The sequence below is a fragment of the Lupinus angustifolius genome, unplaced genomic scaffold, assembly GCF_001865875.1.
Source record: "Lupinus angustifolius cultivar Tanjil unplaced genomic scaffold, LupAngTanjil_v1.0 Scaffold_303, whole genome shotgun sequence".
In the NCBI taxonomy this organism is placed as follows: Eukaryota; Viridiplantae; Streptophyta; class Magnoliopsida; order Fabales; family Fabaceae; genus Lupinus; species Lupinus angustifolius.
Genome location: NW_017727630.1, coordinates 7,257 through 14,521, shown reverse-complemented (window position 1 = coordinate 14,521; position 7,265 = coordinate 7,257).

The following is a 7,265-nucleotide window of genomic DNA, read 5'->3' as shown; positions in this document are numbered from 1 at the left end:
TGTTGCATTTTTTTAGAGAGTTAGAGCATATTTCGTGATAATTGTTGCATCTAGTTGATATTGCATTTGTGAGTTTAGAAAGGAGAGAATTCTATGCTTTAGGATTGAGTGGCATTTCATGATATATTTCTCATCATTTCATCTCACATGTTCATGCATTCATTGATGCTTTTGTGAAGTTTTTGCATTCTGTAAATTCTGTTTTTCAACTAATACATTGTCATATTGCATGAGATTTGTGTTAGGTGTTTAGAGTAAAGTTTTATTTGTTAGATATGAGCTTTGTAATTGCTTGAGTTTACTCTATAGTTTTGTTGTGAAAAATCGTTGTAACATTGGGAATCTCGAGGTGTCGTACCACCTAAGAGATTGAGTTGTATCTTCATTTTGCTTAGAGTTCTTAATAAGAAAGAGCAAGGTTCTTGGCTGGGGCTACGCCAAAAGAAAGGTGTTCTTTGTCGGTAGGAAGGGAGTCAAACCGTAGAATAAGGTTCTTTTTTTTCTTGTGAATGTCTAAGTTTTGTAATTGGAAGAAGTGCTTGTAAGACATTGTTTCAATTATAGTGAATAAAATCTCCCAGATCAGCCGGGAGTCCTGGATGTAGTTTGCAAGTGGACACGCAAACGAACCAGGATAAAAATCGTGTTGCAGGATTTTTTCTTTCTCTCTTTCTCTCTTTATTGCATTTAATCGGTTAACTTGTATAGTAGATTTAATTGTTATATTCTGTTTCTGTGCTATACTGTTAATACTCTGATAAAATTGTAAGCTCTGTGTATTCATTTCAATATCGGTTAATTGTCGTGCAAGAAACCGAATCTGTTTGAGCTTGTTGTTCTGTTTTAATCAATTAAGTCAATTGCGTTAATCGATTCTCTCTATTCCTTTAATCGATTAATCTGGGGTTAATTCAGCATTAAGTGTTGTTTTCGAAAAGCGGATATTCTAACCGCTACCCCTACTCAACCCCCCCCCCCTTCTAGGTGTATTTTAACCACTGATACCTAACAGGTAGTCGCTCAGTGCTCCTAGGGATGTAGGCATAATTGGCTTAACCTCGTTACCAAATCTCTAACTTCTTTTTATTTGATTGCGTGTGGCCAACACTGCGGAACGATCACTTCCACTGCACCAAAAATTGGTATCAGAGCCAATTGGTAGATGGTTCTTAACCCAGACGTCACATAATGGCTAAAGATGGTGAAGGCGTGATGGCTAGATAAGGTGCGCCAAAGGTACTGACAAAAGATAGAGTGGATGAGTTGAAGGAGAATAAAACATGGTGGAACTGTGGTGAGGATGATATATGTTGATCTAGATCCCTAGAAGTTCATGTACTGGTTATTATCAAGGTGGAGATAGGGACCCATGTTTTGAGGGAATGTTCTCATTTGAGATGACAATTGGAATATCCTAATGGCGTGTCTCAGACGTCATAGTGAAGGATGTTAATTGTTAGCAGATCCACAAAAACACAGAGGCGCTGACTGACTTTGATGTAAGGTGTAACATGGGTATTGGCTTTGATGCAAGGTATAACACGAGCATTGGTGGAGATGCAGTGGTGTTGTTGGTGCAGCGAAAGCGATCGTTGTGTAGCTTTGGCCACAAACAATCAAATAAAAGTGCATAGAATAAATAGAAGAGAATAAACAAGAGAATTTGTTAACGAGGTTCGACCAATTGTGTCTATGTCCCCGGGAGCGCTGAGTGGCTACCAAGATATTATTAGAGAATAAGGATTACAAATCCTGGCACATCCATGGTCCCACCTGCCCATGGGGTGTTTCTATTTGGTGCTTATATCTGGTACACATTACAACAAGGAATATGATTCCAATATATAACATTGATATTCTACTCTATTCTAATGCTAGGCAATGTGCGACTTCGTATAATAACATATTTCAAACATCCCCAACAATCTCCACCTTGATTGAAATAGATGAATATTTCACTCCTTAGGAAATCTACACCTTAGCGAGTATATGACTCCATCTTGTTCAATGTTTAATTCTCTTTAACTGCTACCCTACAGCATAGACCTTCTGAGTATCCTTGATGACGTTACCAAGAACCTAGCTCTTCAAACTTGTAGTGCAGCTTCCCGTACCGCCATCAAATGGAACATGCCGCCTAACCACCTATTGTTAGGAAGTCTTTCGCTATATTGGAACCTCTATACAAAAGTTCATCATCAATCGTCCTCTTCAATACTCAGTCAAACTGAACCTTAGAGCTTTCTTGGAAAACCTCAAACGCTACCACCATTGTCTACTCCGACAATCCTAGTTGAAAAGAACTATCATACTCCACCATAAGGAGTATACCCACAGCACACACCTTGCCTCAATGCTAACTATTGTATGTGTCACATCTTTGTATCCAAGCCAATGCCCATGTCACACCCTACATCTCTACTAATGCTCGTGTTACAACTTGCACAAAAGCCAATGTCCATTTAACACCCTACATCAAAGTCAGTCAACGCCTCTATGCTTTTGTGGATCTGTTAACAATTAACATCCTTCACTGTGACGTCCCAGACACGCCATTATGATATTTCACTTCTCATCTCAAATGAGAATATTCTCTCAACATCTAGAGAGATATTGTCAGCACATGTCTCTAGGTCAAACTTAACACCTGGGTCCCTATCCCCACCTTGTCCTAATCTAGTACATGAATTTCAGGGATTCTGGATCAACATATATATCGCCCCCCACAACAGTTTCGCCATGTTTTTTCTCCTTCATCTCATCTACTCTATCTTTCCCACTACCTTTGACACACCTTGTCTAGCCATCACGCTTTCACCCTCCTTAGCCATTATCTGTTGTCTGGGTTAAGAGTCATCTATCAATTGGCTCTGATACTAATTGTTGGCGCAGTGGAAATGATCGTTGCGTGGTATTGGCCACGAGAAATCAAATAAAGTGCATAGAATAAATATAAGAGAAGAAACAATAGAATTTGTTAACGGGGTTTGACCAATTGTGCCTACATCCCTAGGAGCGTTGAACGGCTATCAAGATATTATTAGAGAATAAGGATTACATACCCTAGCACACTCGTGGGCCCACCTGCCCATGGGGTGTTTCTATTTGGTGCTTATATATGGTGCACGTTACAATAAGAGATATGAGTCCAATATATAATATTATTATTCTAATCTATTCTAATATTAGGCAATGTGGGACTTCATATAATAACATATTTCAAACATCGCCAACAGTTGTAACATGGACATTGGCTTGGATGCAAGGATGTGACACATACATTAGTTAGCATTGAAGCAAGGTGTGTGTTGTGGGTATACTCCTTATGGTGGAGTACGATAGTTCTTTTGTACTAGGATTGTCGGAGTAGATAATTGTTGCAGCGGTTGAGGCTTTCCAAGGAAGCTCGAAGGTTTAGCTTGACTGATTATTGAAGAGGAGGATTGTTGGTGAACTTTTATGTAGATGTTCCAATATATCGAAATACTTCTTAGCAATAGATGGCTAGGCAGCATATCCCACTTGATGGCGGGACGAGAAGTTGCACTAAAAGTTTGGAGAGCTAGGCTCTTGGTAACATCGTCAATGATACTCATAAATTTTATATTGTAGGGGAGTAGACTCTTATGTGGAGGAATTGTTAAAGAGAATTAGACATTGAGAAAGGTGGATTCATATATTCGCTAAGGTGGAGATTCTTGTGTAAGTTTCCTAAGGAGCGAGATGTTCGTCTATTTCAATCAAGGTGGAGATTGTTGGGAATGTTTGAAATATGTTATTATATGAAGTCTCACATTCCCTAGTATTAGAATAGAGTAGAGTATCAATTTTATATATTGGACTCAAGTCCCTTATTGTAATGTGCACCAAATATAAGCACCAAATAGAAACACCTCATGGGCAGGTGGGCCCATGGTGTGCTAGGAATTTTAATTATTATTCTCTAATAATATCTTGGTAACCGCTCAATGCTCCCGGGAACGTAGGTATAATTGGATGAACCCCATTACCAAATCTCTTGTTTCTTCTCTTTATGCCTTTATTTGATTGTGTGTGGCCAATGCTGCGCAACGATCTCTTTCGCTGCACCAACACACATCAAACAACAAATTCCAAGCTGCTAACTTAATGCACAAGTTAACTAACACATAGTTTTATTATCCATTTGTTATAGTAGTGAGCTAGAGTAGTTGGTTAAGTTACTTGTTTTAGTTAGGTTGCTTACATATTAGGCTTATTTTCTTAAAAATAAGACATTGTATTCTTCATAATTCATTCATTGTTTTCTATACAAAAAGTATTAATAGCAAGAGGTATCATTCAAAGGCTCCTCTTCTTCTTTCTTCATTATTTTCTTTCTTTCTTGGTTGAGAATTGCATAGCTCAAATCCAAGCTTTCTTTCTTTTTTTCATGTGGTATTAGAGAGAGTTCTGCTACATTTAATCAGTAAATTGTCCTCACCAATGAACCCCTCAACCACAACAACCCACCAATACATGGATTCCTCACAATATCCATTTTCACCCTATTATGTGCATCCATCAGAGATCCCTACTATAGCATTAGTTTCACCACTACTCAAGGGAGAGAAATATCACCAATGGTGCAGATCCATGAAGATGAGTTTAATCTCAAAGCAAAAATTGGATTTGTTGATGGAACCATCTAGATGCCACCAAAGACAGATCATTTTTACCAGGCCTTGGAAAGAGCCAACAATATTTTGATATCTTGGATCATAAGATAAGTGTCTCCCACAATCAGCCAGAGCATTCTTTGGATAGACAAAGCAAAAGAGATATGGGATGAATTAAGAGAAAGATTCTCTCAAGGTAACCTTTTTCGCATAACAGATTTGCAAGAAGCCATTGCAAACTTCAAACAAGGTCAATTAAATTTAACCACATACTTCACTGAATTAAAGATCTTATGGGATGAATTGAAAAATCTCAGATCTTTTCGAAAGTGCTCTAGTAAGGTATAGTGTTCTTGTAATGCATTGGTAAACCTAAAAAAAATGTTATTAAGGAAAGGGTGATAAGATTTTTAAAAGGCTTAAATGATAATTATGGAGGGGTAAGGTCTCAAATAATGTTGATTGAACCTTTGCCTAAGAGCAAGGTATTTCCTTTAGTAATTCAACAGGAAAGCGGATACATAGGCAAGAAATTGAGTCAAAAGCAATGACAATAGGATCCAATTAGAAGAAAGGTGCATCCTCTGGATCGGTACCAAGTTATGGAAGAGGTAGTGGCTATATTTCAGGAAGAAGATCTTCTAGACCAAACTCATATGGAAGAGGAACCTACAATTCTGGTCATAGGGGATCATGGAATAAAGCAACAACAAGTTCTGGGAAATTATGCACATACTACAAGAGGAATAGGCATTTTTCATATCCTTGTCATGTGTTGTTAAGATCTAGCTATTTAGATTGGGGTCGGACACCTTTCAGAACTAATAATTGTTGATTATATGATGCTACCTTCAATAATTTTGTGGCGGATGAGTGGAAGAAGATGGTAATCAATGGTAGGGATTTTTATGTGTTAAAGGAAAAACTAAAGATTCTCAAAAAGGCCTTGAAAGTGTGGAATAAGGATCATTTTGGCATGCTGGATAAGAAAATAGCTGATCAGGTGGACATTGTTAATCATGTTGATGCAAAAGGTTGTGTCGTGGTCATTTATGAAGAAGAGGTCACTATAATGAGAATAGCAATTGTAGATCTTTGGCACCTTTCCCGAAAAAAAGACAACCTTCTCATGCAAAAATCTAGACAAAATTGGATTTATGAAGGAGTTAGAGATTTAAGGAAGTTTCTGGTTTTCTAATTGATGGGGAATGGGTTGAAGACCCCATAAGAGTGAAAGATCATTTTAGATCATTTATTCAGAAAATTTTTGCTGAAATTCAGTACAATAAGTCGACTCTTGATGGGATCGAGTTCAATCAAATTTAAGAAGTGGATAATAATTTTTCTTACCACAAAGTTTGAAGAAGACGAGATAAAAGAAGCTATTTGGAGTTGTGACTGTGATAAGAGTCTGGGTCCCGATGGTTACAACATCAAGTTCATAAGACATGCTTGGGACGTGCTGAAGTATGATATTATCTCGATGGTGGATGATTTCTACTATTTTGGGAATTTGTCTAGAGGGTGCAATGCTTCATAGACACATCTCTCTTTTTGGATGCATCTGTAAGAACATTTCTAAACTTCTAGTACGTCGTCTCAAAATGGTTATGCATGTGATGATCTTTAAATGTCAAATTGCCTTCATAAGGGTAGATATATTGTGGATCGGGTGGTGATTTCCAATGAGATTATTGACCATGCTAGGAAAAAGAAAAATGAGGATTGTTTTATCTTCAAAGCGGATTTCCAAAAGGCTTATGACTAAGTAAATTGGGGTTTCCTACCTTATATGATGGATAGGATGGGCTTCTGCTCTAAGTGGAGGATTTGGATCAAAATCTGCTTACAATCTAGCTCCGCACCTATCGTGGTTAATGGTAGCCCAATTGGGGTTTCCTTATTGTGGCTGAAGGCCTTGGCGGTATTATGAGATCAGTTGTGTATAACAACATTTTTAGAGGTTATCAGGTCGGTAGAGATGATGTTGTTATCTCACATCTTCAATATGCAGACGATACTTTGCTTATCAGGAAGAACTCTGCTGATAATGTCATGGCTCTTAAAAGCATTTTAAAATGTTTTGAGTTGGTGTTTGGATTGAAAATCAACTTTCATAAAAGCAATGTTATTGGTGTGAAATATAAGCGAGACTTCGTCTAGATGGCGATTGAAAAATTATGTTGTGAAATGGGAGCTATTCCATTCAAGTTTCTAGGCATCCCTGTTGGTGCTAACCCGAAAAAGGCTCTCCACTTGGTCTCATATTATTACTTGTTTCAAGAAGAAACTCTCTCTTTGGCATCACAAACTTATTTCCTTCGGTGGATAGGTAACTCTCCTTAAGTTAGTATACACAGTTGATTTCATAATTCGGTAAAGACAATGTTATTAGAGAGAGATTATCCATGGGTGAAAGTGTTAAGGTCTAAATATAGGGACGAGATCTTTTGTAATGGTGGGTTTGGAGACCATGATTTCGTCAAGAGGGGCTCATCATGGTGGAGGTATTTAGGTAAGCATGGTAGTAGGGAGCACGTGGTTAACACTGGTTGGTTGGGAGAGGGTATTAGAAGGAGTGTGGATTCTGATAATTCTGCTGAATTTTGGTCAGATTTTTGGGTGGGG